Source organism: Akebia trifoliata, chromosome 10 (genome assembly GCF_017979445.1).
Source record: "Akebia trifoliata isolate Shusen 1 chromosome 10, ASM1797944v1, whole genome shotgun sequence".
Lineage (NCBI taxonomy): Eukaryota > Viridiplantae > Streptophyta > Magnoliopsida > Ranunculales > Lardizabalaceae > Akebia > Akebia trifoliata.
The window spans coordinates 31,543,309-31,560,362 of NC_141384.1; positions in this window are offsets into that span (position 1 = coordinate 31,543,309).

Below are 17,054 nucleotides of genomic sequence, written 5' to 3' on the forward strand. Positions count from 1 at the left end.
GAACTTCTGGTAATATCCTGTCAAACCTAAAAACCCACGTAGTTTTGAAATGTTAGTAAGTTGATGCCAAGCTACCATAGTAGCAATTTTACTTTCATCCACCTTCACGCCCTAGCTAGTGACAATGTGCCCCAAGTACTCTAATTCTTGTTGCCCAAATGCACAATTGCTTGCTTTGACAAAGAATTGATGCCGCCTCAATATCTCAAAGGTCTGCTTTATATGCACTAAATGCTTGTCCCAATCGGGATTATAAACCAAAATGTTATCAAAGAAAACTAATATGAATTTTTGAAGATGATGATAGAAGATAGAATTCATGATAGTTTGGATTGTAGAAGGTGCATTATGATAAGGTCCCGTAAAACCATTTTTTAGGATCGTAATTACACAAAGATGATCGACATCAAATTGTTATTTGTCTCAAATAGCCATAAATTATTTTAATTTGTCAAAATATTGAAATTAATAGTTTTTCTTACTATTTGCAGGTGAAAATGACAAAATTAGAGACCAAATATTTTTATAACAATTTTTTTTACAATGTACAAGTCGAGAGAGAGCTTCCAACCAAATTTCGGATCCAAAAGTAGTCGCGTCACCACGCTGTGATAATCTCGAGGATTTATGCCTCGAGATTTGAACTGTAATTTCCAGACTCTTCGGTCGTTGTAAATGAAGGCCTTTCTCAAATCAATTAAGGCGAAAACTCGACCCAATAACCCGATTAGAAAATTATAAATTGAGGGGTTGTCCCTCTTGGGTCCCTTTTCTTCTTTCAAATTTTCTGTAATTTTTTAGTTTTTCTTTGAGAGAAAGAGTTCTTGTAGAAGTGAGATCTCAAGAGTGTTTTTTCTTTTATCTTTGTTATTTAATTTCTCTTTCTAACGTCATTGAAAGATCATCAAGTTGGAAATCAAATTGCAACATAGACATACCTCATCATCTTTTCTATCATATTCTCTTTTTTTATTATTATTGTAATTTGTTCCTCACAATGATCAACTACTCTTTATAAAGAGGTCGATGATGTTGGAGTAAGTCTATCTTATTTTTGTTTAAACAATTCTTTCATAATTGTTTTAATTGTGCTTGTGAGAAGTTTATCCAGATCGGATTATCCGATTTATATCTATTATCCTCATTTTAATGATTCATACTTACATAAAATCAAGCTTGATAACGCTTAATGACAACTTGAGATATAAATCTGATAATATCATTTTGATTCACTAATCACCTATACTATTGGATTCATCTACAAAAGTGTTAATCGAATTATCTTCCAATCCACAAATAATGGTTTATTGCGTGGATTGAGTTCAAATTAGGATTGTTTAGATTATCAAAATGGCTTGCGAAGGTTGAATTGATTTCTCTAACTTTTACCTTGCTTTTCAATCTTCATTTTTGCTCCATTTTTGTTTACTACTTAGTTGTAATTTTCTAATCTGTTTTTAAAATTCTATTTTTGTTCAAATTTGAAAGAAAAGTTGAATCACTTTTGTCCCTGTGAAACGAATCTTACTCACCAAAGTTTTATTTTAATATTTATTCAATCTTACGTTTCTGCAATCTATAAAGTTATTGATTAACATAGGCCAAATGGCATAACCAAGTATTTATAATATCCATTATGTGTTCGGAAAGCAGTTTTATGGATATCATGCGGATCTACCATACCTGATGGTACCCCGTCCTCAGATCTAGCTTGGTAAAGTAAGAAGCACCGTAGAGCTCATCCAACATATCATCAATTGTAGGGATCGAAAATCAATCCTTAATGGTTGCGGCGTTGAGCTCACGATAATCTATGCAAAAGTATCAGTTCCTATCTTTTTCTTCACCAACAATATGGGTGATGAGAAAAGGCTAGTGCTGGGTTGAACAAGTCCTGATCTCAACATATTTTGGACCTGTTTTTCAATCTCCTTTTTTTGATAATGCACGTACTTGTAAGGTCGAACATTAATTGGTTCAGTTCCTTTCTTAAGGGAAATGTCGTAATCAACCTATCGTTTTGGTGGTAAACTCAAGGGCTCTGCAAACAAATCAAAGAATTCCTACAATATCTCCTGCATGCTCGGATGAATATTTTCTTGTGGTTCCATATAAGCGACCTGTAGGCATAATGCAAATAACGCATGACTAAGGCGAATTTCTTTAGATAGCTCTTTGAGTGATGTCACTTGGATACCTTGTCCGTCGATGCCTATCAATCTCTTGGTCTGGTTTTCCCACAAAAATTCCATGGTTGACTGTTTTCAATCGCAAACCACGAAGCCCGGTAACTTGAACAATTGAATCCCTAGAACTACGTCCAACCCTATGAGAGGTAAGGAATAAAGAGTTAAGGAAAAAAGAGTGCCCTGTAGATCCACTTGTACATTTTCAAACTGCCCTTGGCATCTGAAATTTTCTCCATTGGCCACCCGAACTATGAAGGTTTCCATTGGTACCACTAGTAATCGCAGCAGGTTGGCCATACGCTCATGAATAAAATTGTGAGTTGACCCGTTATCGATCAATACAATGATGTCATGGGAATTGATTTTGGCAGCTATCTGCATGGTCTTGGGTGCGGTCCATCCCGTTAGTGCATGCAGCGTAATTTCTAGTTCATGAAACTCCTTATGATTCTCTTCGATTGGTTGTTCTTCAATGACATTGTCACATAACAAGTTGTCACTGCCAGTGTAACCCTCCAACATGAGTATCCATGGCCCTTGACATTTATGTCCTACAGTAAAACGGTCTTTACAATTAAAACATAAGTTTTGGGCTCACCTTCGCTGCATTTCATCCTAGGTGAGTCGCCGAACAAGAATGATAGGGGTTGGTGGTACTGCTCGATTAGTAGGGGGAAGAGCTAGGGAGCTCGTATCGGTGGTATAGGTCTTACATACCTCCTTTGTCTTGCAAGTTGATCATCTTTCATTCGCACTAAGCTGATGGCTTCTTTTAATGTTTGAGGCTTAAACATTTGGATACCATCCTAGATGTCCATTTTTAAGCCACCCATAAATGTTCCCACAAGAGCTATTTGCATCCAAGCTCATACCCGATTGCCCAAGCGCTCGAATTCTCGCTAGTAATCATGCAGAGAACCATCTTGCCTTATCTTTGAAAGAGCTTCATCAAAATCTTCGCACTCCGAAGGCCCAAAGCGAGCCCAGAGTTCGTCTTCAAAATTCACCCATGAGAGAACGTGTCCTTCTTTTTGGAATGTCCTGCGGATCCATTGCCACCACTGGTTGGCCTCTTTTTCCAAGTGGTAAGAGGCCAAAGAAACCTTCTAGGCTTTGAAAATATTCTAGAACTCAAAAAATTGATTCACACAATTGAACCACTCTGTCGAATCATCTCCTGAGAATCAAGGAAATTCAAGTTTTGCTGTTTTGGAGGATACAACCAACCATCCCCCATCGTGGCCTTCTCGGTATTGGTTACCATGGTTTGGAGGTTCATGGTTTACGAGCAACACATCAGAGAGGCGATTGAGGGTTTCTTCCAAATGATGAAACCTGTCAGCCATGCCGAACTCCATCTTGTGAAACCCATCCTGCACTCCACTGAGCCTTGTATCCAACTGCTCAATACGTTCTTTATTGGTTCCCATAACCTGGCTCTGATACCAATGATAGGTCCCACTATAGATTAGTGCTCAAATAACTATTCTCTTCACAGTTTGAATTACTACTTTTCTGATTTCATTGATAAATTCTTGGCTGCTTACATAAGTAAGGCCATGTACATAAATGCCTAAATAAAAGGAAAACTAGTGGTTGCTTACCTAAGCAAGGCCACATACATAAATGCCTAAATAAAAAAGAAAACCAATAGCTAGCAACTGGAACTCAAATACACGTAAAAACAAAGCATAGCTAACGGAAATAAATGTGCAACAAAAAAACACATCCTGCAACGTAAAACTCTCACTGCCACAATTTAGTCCACTCCTGCATTGTTCTTCACGTGTTCACGTCCTAGCTCATTCCAAATATTTGGGATTTGGCTAACAACTCCTCCTAGAACGTCGTGGCCTATCACCTCACTAATAGAGTTAACTAATTAATTGGCAATGACATGCCCAATATTTAAATATTTGTTACTACAATTCCAATTATAAAGGAGGAATTCGACCATTTCACAATCCCCAAGAAAGGAATTGGTGCTAAGCTAAGAGAATTATCTTCCTTCTCATTATATTGCATTAGCTATATCTCTTTAGTAAATGCTAACTTAATCGTCAGAATGCCTTCTATTAATAAATCTACAGACAGTAAATTTGAATATCATGAGGCATACTCCCTGTTTAGACTTTTCCAGAATTGGGAGGCCTAATTATTCATCTCAAAAAGTTATTCTTATTACATCCGAGGGAAATTCCAAAAAGGATAGAACAACACATTGAGAATTTCTTTAAAAGTGCCATTTTAGCTTGTTTATCAGGGATTTTGTTAACATGTGCCCTAAGGGCACAAATGGAATCTGAGAGTATTTCAATAAAAAGTAATTTTTTAAGCATTTTTGGTACAAAATTTCATTTCAAAAGTGTATTTATTGCACTTTAATGTATGCCCTTAACAAGATCCATTTATGAGATAGTAGATTCCCATCCCTAAAGATGGGGCCACAAGACCACGTCAAGCTCTGTAACACTTCATCAACATTTATTCACCATCATTCTAATCCCAAGGCACTGTTAGAGAATCTCCTTTCCTCTCAACAAAATCTCCTACAAAAGTGACAGCCCCAACGGCCTTACCAACCTTATCTTCGATTCCAAATTCAGCTCCACCCCAACAACTTCATCACCTCTCAGATTCTCTCCAAGGTTGTTATAATAGCTAAGAGAGGGTTTTACGAATCAACTGCTTTGAGTTGAGTCTCAACAAACTTGGGGGTAGAAAGGTATTGCTCATAAGTTCTAAAGAGTTCTTTTTGAAGGGAAAAAAGTCTAGGTCCCTTGAACTTTGATTAAATTTTAAATAAATAAAAAAAATCTTTGAAGGGTGACCTTAAATTATGCATAATAGGATCACCTCAATAGTCAATTACTTGGATTGAGTCTCAACAAACTAAGGATAGAAAAGTAATTATCTTTTGGAATAGTTAAGGATCAAAGGTAGAAAACTTGCATAATTACATAAAAACTAATGATGAAAGGTTAATGCATGTTTAATGCAAGGGGAGAGAGGGACAATTGCATTGTGCTCTTTTAAAAAATGAGGGATTATGAGGGTTTAGATGTAAAATCTCATTAAATAAATCTATAGCACTCAAGCACACAAAATCAAATCATAACAGCCTAACCATCTGATTCTTGCCTGAGGCAAGAGCCAATCCAAAAATATAAAGGGCTTTGGGTAATCAAATGTATAGAGCAAAATTTGCCTAGGCCTTGGGTAACCCACGACCTAGGTCAATTTTAGGCTTTAATATATGGGCCTGGAGAGGTACCCCCTGGGTAGGCCACACTTGGTTAAGTTGAAGGTCTTCAGGTCAAACCTTATTCTGTTAGATTTTAGGAGCTCTCGGGCTCAATCCAGGCAAATTGGGGTGTTTACAGTCAATAAATAAGGATTGTTATTCTAGGTTTGAAACTCGATCTACTTGCTCCTACAAAAGCTTGTATAGTGTGTCTCTTACTCCTCTCCCAGTATGAGCTATTCCATGATTGCTCCCTCATGCTTGTTTCAAGAAGCACTTCGGTCACTCCAGTAAGTATATAGATTATTTGACAGATAAGAAAGAGTAATTTACCGACGAAAAGAGGTTTGTACCAAGATTGTGTGGACCGAAAAATCCCCATGGTTGTAAGACTACAATAATTATGTATTAGTGAGAAAGATTATTTCTTTAACCATTTGAGATTCCATAATACTATTTTATGTTTGAAAAGTTTGGTTGTGGTAGTCTAACTTCAATAAATTTGAGTAGGCAACTATCCGTAAGTGAATAGGAACCAATATTATTCACGCCATATTTTGTTGAATTGAACCTTTTACTCCATTTTCATGTCTATAGATAGTACATGTGAATATCATGGAGATCGTTTCGATTGATATATAAGAAAACATTCCCCCTTCACGGAAAGTCTCAAGTAACAGAGAATACAATTCCAATTGCAAGGATTGATGATTACATCTTCAAAATCAGCAATTAATTTCCTTCTACATTAAATTTTGCTTTCGAATCAAGGTATATATGCTCGGACTTTATAATCACATGAATCACACTCCTAATAAATAAAGGCACTATGACAAAGATATATAAGGGATTCAATTCCTTCTCATTTTCCTTGGTTACTTGAGTGTCCGTGTCAGGGGTGGAGCTAGGATTTTGCCCATGTGGGGGCAACAAAGAGTAGAAAACTCTTTGTGGGGATTATTAAGAGTGAAAAAAAAATAGTTGTGAGGGCAATTAAGAGTGTAAAAAAAAATTTGTGTGGCCAATAGTGGCAGATTTATTTTATCTGCTACTAAATTTGTTGCAATAACGCACTAATCCATACACTTTGAAAATTGTTGTGAGTCCAAGTGCCCCCACTCTAAATCTGCCCCTGGTTGGAGTGCCTTTCTAGATACACCCATGGAAGACTCACAGAAGAATACTATTCATTTTGTATTACTACAGCACGACTCTAATAAAAAAGATTATTTCTTTAATGATTCAAATTCCATATACCTATTTTTTAAGTTTGAAAAGTTTGGTAGCAGTAACCTAACTCAAATAAATTTGAGTGCACGCTTATCCGAAGTGAATAGGACCCAAGTTCTCTTGTATTTATTACATGCTGAATTGGGCACATGTATACCATTCCATTTGGTCCCACCCCCTCTCAATCTTCGTGATCTATTCCATTTCCTGGAAAATGTTGATTTTTTTTATGCTCATTGATTTTATTTAATCACTTTGATGTTGATTAGAGGGCACACATTTGGTTTGATTTCTAGAATCCAATTCTTATCGATGAGGCAATTTTAGACTTTGATTTCAGGTAAGGTTCAAACTGCATAAGAGAATTTTATATAATAATAAATAAAAAAATTATTGGCCTAAATCATAAATGAGAAAAGATCTCTTTCTAGTGATTTTGAAATTTGTGTCCTTGAGTGTGTGTGTGTGTGTGTGTGTGTTTTTTTCCCCCTAGCCTAGGCATATAATATTTCTTGTTTTGATATAGCGTCAGCAAAATTTTAGAATTTGAAATCAATTTCTAAAAATACCATAGGCAAAGGGGACTTTGGATTCTAAAGATCAATTATGAAATACACGAACCAAATACACAATAAGAATCTGGAACTAGAATCTAACAACCCGTACCAAATACCTATAAGTAGATTTTGTAGGCTTCAGGCTTGGCCCATCATACGTTACATGTGCTACTATATATTACAGTCTTGAAGGTTCATCAACACCGGAGGGACCATGAGACACGCTAGTCATAACCCAACTAACGCAAGCCTTATGCAACCGGTCATGCCTTCTATTAGGTATGATGCCAATATATTTTTGTTAGAGAATTGGATGCAACCTAATTATAATACTTGAAAAATATTGTATTATTATCTATGTATCTCATCACACAAGGAAGGAAGTGGCGGAGAATAATATATGTAGGAATATTAATTAGGATATTCTAAATTAAGAAGTATCACTAAATTAGAATATTTATTGATATTGGGTACTTTTGTTAATATAAGTTGATGGCTTATATTAAAAGCACAAGGTAAAGTGCAATTAATACACTTTGAAAATTGAATTTTCTATATAAAAAAATACCCTCAAATACTAAATTCAAGGTGTATTTAAGATAACTTAACGTGTGCCACGTCTGGAATGTGAGATATGAGGTACAATCTTAAGGTCACTTTAAGAAAGTTATTGTTTGCTCATAGACTAACATCGTTTTGACATGTGGCACTGATGACGTAAGTAATAAGAGGGAAATTTCTCTCTCCTATCCCCACGCCCATTGTCCAAAAAAATTTATTTTTAGATTTAAAATCTTAAAAAGTATTGTGGGATCCATATGAATTATCATATTGGCAATCAAACACCACAACCTTCTAGATTTCATGATAAAAAAAAAAATTATTTCGAGTTTTGTCAATGGTGTTGAAAATGGACGACTACTGAACATCCAAATTTAAAATTAAAATACAATGGTGAAATATATATATATTGAAATTCATAGAATTTCAATATTCTACAACACTTTTGTATTAGATCATATTTTTGAATATGACGATATGATCTTATCAAGAAATTTTGATTTTTTATCATGGGTAGGAGAGACAAAAATTCTCTTATTATTTCTTATGTCATCAACACCACATGTCAAAACGATGTTGGTTTGTGAGTAAACAATCACTCCACTTCAGCATTATTCAAATATTAATCATTAAATATAGAAAGTAGAAACAAACAAGTGTACATCTTTCTTGAGTTCTTGAGTGTAGTAAATTTTGATGAAGATATATAGGATGAGGACGATGAAATAAAAGTGGTCAACTATGAAACTGTCCGTTGTGGAGCTTTAATTTTGAAGAGAAGTCAACACTTTCTTAGCCCTCTAAGTGAGTGACTACCATCCTGATTCCTGCATGCATGTTCTCAATTTCAAACGAAAGTTAAGCTTTTATTGTGTCCTGTCGGTAAGTATTTCTTTCAATAACTATTGTGATTGGATGATCGATCACTAACGCGACGCGGCACACACACACAGAAGAGAGAATCCATTGACGTATAAATCCCATGCATTGAGAAGGGTACGTTATAATTAACGTAGGTCACACTATTCGACAATGTTACTTAAGATTGGCTGATTCTAATCCAGGACTGGAGAGCTTTAAAAACCAGAGAGATTTTCGCACCAAACCTAATATACATATCAGAAGTTTCACTGTTTTCAAAACCCAAAGCTCAGAAAACTAGACCCAGATAAAAGTCAACGCTGATTCTTTCAGAGTATAATATATATTTATTTAGAACGTATTGAATGAGAAGCAGTCACATTGCATGAAGAATGCTTGTGAAATTGTGAATGCTTCTTATTTCTTCTGTTCTGTGCACATCATCATCATCATCGTCATCACAGATATTGTAGCGTTGACTTCTTTAAGTGTACAATGAACTTTGGAATACGTGAATCAAAAGTCAATATATCAAAGATTTAATTCGGGTGCAGGAAGGGATATCATCATATGATGTGGAAGTTAAAGTTAATTATATGTATGAATGAATGTATATAAGGTAGATTAGATATAGTAGACTGAGAGAATGCTATTGGCACGATTTTGAGTGGTGTGGCGTACGTCCCCTGCTGCGCTGGTTGGGACCACCAACTTCAAGCAGTGCCTCAATCATTATCAATCTAGAGCTATGTAGCTAATATTGGTGATCAATGCGTTTTAACTTTATTAGTCCATTATATATACTACTACACAATACATTCTCCAACTTAATTAATTATCGTGAAATTCATTGAAAAATAAATAAATAATGCTTTCTAGAACGGGAGCAGATCCTCTCCCTGTAGTTCTTGTTCTACGCTCCATAGAACATCACATTTAACAAAAGAAAATCAACAACTCAATCCTTTTATACAACACCTAGGACAATGAATTATATATCAAACCCATCCTAAATAAAATGTATACTTTCATTTTTAATCTTTTTTTTTTCAATATGATAAAGGGTTGGTCTTTATCATATCTATTTTAGCTACATCTCAAGTCACACACAGAAAATCAATTATTGAAATTAATCCCTTCTAACACCTAAGCGATTAATTTCAACAATCAAACTCCAAGAATGTGTTGCAAAGCAAAAATAAGTTATAATAAAGAAATTAGATAAAAGAACACAATCACAATATAATATATACGTGATTCATCCATAATGGAGTTACATCCACAAGCAAGTCGACAAGTAAAAATCCACTACTCAATAAAGAAATTACAAGTATGAAGGTTTATACCTACCTCCAATAAGAAATTGATCTCACTCTTGTTGTCATTAACCCGCAACAACCATATGAAGATCATCCTCAAGAACCTTGAACATCTAAGTTTTACAAGAAAAGAAAAAAAAAATATATATATATATATATATACATACAGGGACTCAATGATTTCTTACACTCTCTAACAAAAAGAAAATCCTCTTTTAGAGAAACTCCTTTTATAGATAATAACTATCATTTAGAAATCCCTTTTATTTCTCATAAACTAATGAAATGACATTATCCAAAATACCTTTGGACAAAACTCATTAACCTTAATAAACAAATTAATAGTGATTTTATATCACTAAACCCCAACAATATCCTATTTTGATGAAAAAAAGTATCAAATGACTCCAAATGACTTTAAAAAATACAAAATTTTAAATTTTTATAGAATCTAAAACAAAAACAAATAAGCAAACAAAAATTGAACTCGTGCTCTTGAGGGCCAGTTCAGGCATTCCCAAGTTAGCCCCAATGATAGTATTGGACTATTCTATTTCGGGTCAGGTTTGGGCTCAACCAATCCCAATCCGAACCACCCATTAACAACCCTAACTAGAGTATTAGTTATGGGATTCAGTCAATTAGGGTTCGCACCTAACTTGCAAAGTGTGAGATTCTACTCATCATCTAACTTGCAGTATATGAATTACCAATAACGGAAAGGTTTCGCTCAACTTGTTTAACATAGTATCTGAATTGTGGCAGGTGTCATCTTCTAGTAACAAGGGGGTTCCACCCAACTTGTTGAGATTACAAGATCATGATCAAGGCTCGCTAAATGCATGGTGCAAAATTGACACTCCTAACAATTGGGTTGCCTAAAACATGCTAAGCTAAACCCCAAGATCATGGGCCTAAGGATCCTACCTATCTCAGACCCATAAATTGTTTTATTATTATGCTCGGATCTCGTTTATCTCAAACCATGGATTGAGTTTTTATCAAAAACCCTAATTCTTTTTCTTCTTCTTTTTTATTGATCAGTTGGGGTTTAAGGGACCCCTCCCTAAAAACAGACTCAACGAGAATAATTACAACATAAATCCTCAACCAATATTCTCACTAACTCTTGAGAAATAGAACTAGATTCCTCCATTACAAAACAATCACTAGAATGACTCCCCAATCTAGTTAAAAAATCAGCAGTCTAATTCATTTCTCTCCATTGGAATTCAAAAAGCACAAGTAGCAAATTTGATCGACAGAATCTGAATCTCCTTCACCAACTAATTCTTTCCCTAATTCTTTATTGTAGTCTTATTATTGGTCCGAGATGCTAATTTTACTATTTGTGAGCCTATTCTGGCCATTTGCTCATTTTTTCTTGGTTAAGCTTGGGCATTCATTGAGATTCAGTGTTAGATCCCTACTTGAAGTTTTAAATGAAGTAAATATTGCCTTTCTCGTCCACTAAAGGAAGTTTGAATTTTTTATTTTTATTTTTTTGTCCTGGGCCATGTACGTGTGTGTGGGTCTTGGGCCACGGTTGTGTCAATGCACCCATCTTGAACCAAAAGTGCTGGTCTGAGCCTGCACTACCCGTGGTGGTTTCAGGTTAACTCACTCGTAGTGGAGTCAGCCCCCGTTACAACAGAGGTCCGATGGTAAGAGACAAGAGAAAAAGATTTTATTGATAAAGTAAAGGCAAAATGTATATGAGGAAGTACTGCAACTCTCATATCTTATTCATCAATTTAATAGCCATTAAATAGGCAATACATCCACATGACTCAATGAACAGAAAAATAACAACAACTAATTAGAACGTGTAAGCTTAACTCTTAAACTAGGCCACGTATTGTAACAATAAAACAAGCTTAACGAATGCCTTAAGACTAGGACAACACCTAAGAACCCACTTGAAAGTGGTTTGACTTATTCAACAGTCCCCACCTTATATCCTACGTTGGATGAGAAAGAACGGGATTTAAAAGGAAGTATTTATTGAATGTACTTCGTCGACTGATCCACCAATTTTTTTTTTATCTCGTCATTAATTTCCCTAATTTTTATTATGATTTATGATATCTAATTGTAAAATTACGTTGATTGGAAGTAAGGCTGTTGTGCTCTTTTGGTCACATTTCTTTCAACCATGTCCTTCAGATTATGTGTACTTGTATACATTTGTTCCAACTATATACATTCAAATCCAATATTTTGTTTATTACCTGGTGAGAAATTATATATAAGCATCATTTATTTGCAGCGTATGCAATGTGGCCGAGTAGACATACCCAACATTACACTGCCAAGTCATCGATCCTATCCGTCCAATCTCAAAATAGAAGATTTAGGTCAACATTAGGGAAAAAGTCCATATATGTGGTGGTTAGGACTTGGGATCATCCAATTGGAATTAGCAGATAATGTGTATGGCTTAAGGTGGTGGAGCTCATGATATTGGGTAATCTCAAAATCCTACCATGCATATAAACTTGAGAATGAAAAATAAAATATAGTTTAATTTAAATTAATAGACCTTGAAGCAGCAATTCAATATTCTAGCTGCCCTCATCACTTTTCTGGTCCTGCAACGGGTCGACTCTGACATGAATTTTGCAATTCCAGAGGACTACAGAATTCAGAGAAGAAGATAGAGAACCAGACAACTATGGGCGTCCACGACAGAACAAGACCGAGAGGCACCATCCATTGCTGAATGTTGTATGGACGGAAGTGGAGTGTCCACCACATCAAGACCAAGACTCCAATCACACTAATCATAAAGGAGCAAAAACAAGCGAATGACATCCTCACAAGCTTCTTGGGCCTAGTGCAGACCAAATCTTTTTCTTCTTGAATTGATCCCATCGTACGTAGAGTGATGTAATAATTTAACTATTGTGAAAACAAGAACACCTGCAAAACTTTTATGGGTTAATCCTAAAAATAAAGACAAAAGTCCAAAAAAAAACTTTTATTAAATTAAGAGATGAAGCATAACATATAAGCTATATATATATATAGAATGAAACAAGATGCCTACCTAAAAATGAAGCTACAATACACGAAGAGAGCCTCTCTAATGGTTTTATTGAATTTCTTAAGGGAGGTGAGACATGAGACGCAAATGACACCGTAATTCTGCTTGAGATACGAAGGCAAAAGTTCCATGAGGGTCCTTAATTACTTACTAAGGAACTCATCATGTTTGGTGCCCTATTGCCTGAAGTGAGATACTAAGGACCCAGCATTGAGACACATGGCAATCAAGCGTATAATTGGACATATAGTCTCTCGTCAATATATATTATACATCAAACAAGACAAGTGTGCTCAAATAAAGCAAAACAAGGAGGCGTGATTTTCATGATAATTGAATTCAAGCATCGCTTGAGTAAGCACGATTGTTAGAAATTTCAATTACTCTATTTTGGGTCAATCATAGTTTATTTTAATCATTTTTTGGTTTGATTTTGTTAATTAACCATCTTAGGGACCCGATAATGATCTAGTCTCCTCCAGGTACCCAATCTGATAACCAATGGACACCCGGCAAGTAGATTTGTCTTACTTTTAACTAAATTATAAGAACATTAAGTACTCTAATTAAATGTTATTCAAGATGTGTTAAGGAAAAATTAGAATCTAAATAGAATGTAGTTTTTTTTTATGGCCATTCAAATCCATAACCAAATTGTTTAAGGTTTCCTTCTCAAAATTTTGATTTTCTTAAAGAATCCATTGTTGGTATCAACTCGGAGTATAATTTATTCTAATTCAAAACAACTTTCCTTCTTATAGTGTATCTGGTAGGTTGAGTATGATTTCAATTCCCATACTCAGAACCAAAACGGATAAAAATAGGAACCGGCGTTTTATTTTGGTTGGCCAAATGTGACATTTGTGTATCTTATCATAAATTTGAATTGCATAATCTCATTGTAGTTTGTCTTGGAGGCAGGTGTCTTCTAGTATTAGAATAAAGTGAAACAACTTATACATATAGATATGGGGGTAGCATTTGGCAGTCGAACCTTAGGGAGCCAAAGTTTTGCCCTAGATGTCTAAAACTTTTGGAATGGCAAGGCTGAGTATTTGTTAGGATGATCTCTATAGTAAGGAAATCATCCTCACAAAAAATCAGCCCATTCCGAAATTTCTAGCCCTATCAAAAGTGATTTACAAATTAACACTAGAAATCGATGGTCCACGATTTTTCAACTTGTAAACTAAGGTTAGAAGTTCCATAAGACAACACACTTTAGCAATCTTATTGGCTCTTGAACCCAACCCTATATATATATATTTATAGATCGAGATTGAGGGACAATTATTTATTACAACGTTTTCCCACAATTTCTAGATATTGTCCATTTTACAAGATCCTACAACTGGCATCTGATGCTCCACATGGATAGCATTCAAGCGTTGTTGTCAAAAATGTTGCAAAAAATAGTTGTCCTCTGATAAAAAATGCATCTCAAAGATAACTTCAAATCTATCATCCCTCTTGACAAGAAAACTTTCATCTTTATTGCATTTTCTCTTCTACCTCATTTTCAAGAATACCCCTTCAACTTTATATTACCTTTTATACCATTTTTTAATAACACTCTTTCAATTTTATATATTACCTTTTTTCTTCTCTCATTTTTCTAATAATAATCATCTAACTTTATTGGCTTTCCTCTTTTACGCCTTAATCCTAAAGAAGATGCTAGTGTTATAGGTTGGGACAAACTCAAGTATGTGTGTGTGTGTGTGTGTGTGTGTGTGTGTGTGTGTATTAAAACACAATGGTGGATCCCACTAGGGTCCATACTACCCCACTTTATTACTTTTCTTCTTCACCTCCTTCAATTTTATTGTATTTTCTCTACTACCCTTTTTTTTAATAATATCCCTCCAATTTTACTATTTGTCCTCTTTTAGCCACTTTTTTAATAATACATCTCTAACTTTATCATCTTTCCTCTTTTACCCATTTAACCCTAAAGAAGATGCTCATGCCATGGGCACAGGCAAACTCAAGTATGTTTTTTTTTCTTTTTTGCTTATTTTAAGTATCTCCATCCTTCATGTGAAACTAATCTCACGATCCCACCTACCGCCCCCTTGAAATGTCCTATGTGCAACTGGTTGAGTTGAAGGTCTACTAGACCTTAGAGAGTGGCCCTAAGGAATTTCATTGCTTCATGGAGTTTTGAATATTTGACCTATCCTTCCGAGGAACTTATCAAGGCTTGGCTTGCCACTAGGTCGACCCTTTAAGATTATACTATAGTGTGTGTGTGTGTGTGTGTGCTACGTGGATAATGATAATTAACTAAAAAAAGATACGTTGAAAATGTGTTAGTTGAGTATTGGGAGGAAAAAAATATATGATTCTATAGACATGCCACATCAATTGAGTATGTTTTTTCTAGTCAATTTATCACAATTGTATGTGTATATATATATACTAGGGTTCAATCACATATACCTACAACACTGACATCTTCTTTGGGGTTAAGGGGGTAAAAAAGAAAAAATAGTAAAATTAGAAAAAATATTACTGAAAAAGGAGGGAGGTGATGAAAGACAATAAAGATAAAAAGGGGAGAGGAAAGGCAATAAAATGGTTACTATAGACCCCACTTCAAAAGAGTAGCAAGGGTAGGATTCACAACTATAATTTTGTAGGAGATAAACATCTCATCCAACTATAGGAAGTGGAGTCCACACTACCCACTCTATTGCCATTTCTCTTCATCCCTTCTATTTTATTGTCTTTCCTATCCTCACTCCATTCCATAATATCCCTCCAATTTTGTAATATTTCCTTTTTTTCAATAAACCCCTTCTAACTATACTATATTTTCTTTTTTATCTCTTTAATCAATTATTCTCTCATTTTCTCCTTCTTTCTTAATAATACTTCTTCAATTTTATTATTTTTTATATTTTTATTCCTTTAATCTCAAAAAATTTAAATAACATCCTTTCAACTTTGTAATTATTTTTTATACATTAAGAATTTATTATCCAAATCTATTAAAGAACTTCAACCAGAAAATAATAATAATATTTGTAGTTAGTAACAAAATGTGATTATGCCACTCATATCAGAGGTCGCCATCATAAGGATAAGGCTCTAAGCTTCACTCACTAGTGGTCCAACCTTATCACTCATTCATGTCCCAGTTTTCCATATGCTTGTGTAGTTGTGGCAAGTGAGTGTCCTCATTGTAATCACGCTCTCAAGCAATGGATATCTCCCATTCCTCAGATGAGGGTCCGCCACACGCGTGAAAGGTGCTGTAACAGATGGCTTCTTTATACGTTGGCTCGTGTTTGATCATTGATGTACTTATATATAGTATTAATTTATTATTAAACTTCTGAAAACTCAATGGAGGTGAGATTGACATCCATGTGGAGCGTGTAGACTTGGTAGAGATTGTTGGACCCACCAGACCTTAATGCAAGACATCTAACCCTGACACCCATAAATTATGGTGTTCTCTTATCTAATTCTTAAGTTTGTAAAAAATTTCAACATTTAAAAAGTGCATTCTAATGGATTCCTATTATAGGCAACTTGAGCTAAAACTCAATTTATGATGAAAGTGCATTTCTTTGAAAAACAAATTAATAACTGAGTTAATTAGTTGCCACATAAATATGATCAGGAAGCATTTATTGCAGGGCATTTAGCCACATTTTAACCCCAGCTTACCGATAAAAATAAAAATAAAAATAAAAACCATTTATTGGGAGAAAAAATCTAGATTGGAGTGTACCAAGTAATTCTTCATTTTTTTTTTTTTTTTCAATTTTACTGGGATGAATTGAAATGTGATGTTTCATGGTTTTAAATCCTGGTTTCACATCTCATCTCAATCACAAACATAAATGATATTAAGATGATTTGGGCAAGCTACCTTGATCTAGGACAATTTTGAAGCTAATATCATATCTATGAACTAGGAAAAAAATAGATTGAGATATATAAGAAGAAATTAATTAATCAAAGGGTGTTGGATGTGATGGCCGCCTCCATCAAGAAAGAAAGAGATCTTGAGCTCAAACCCCTTCTTTAGTCAAC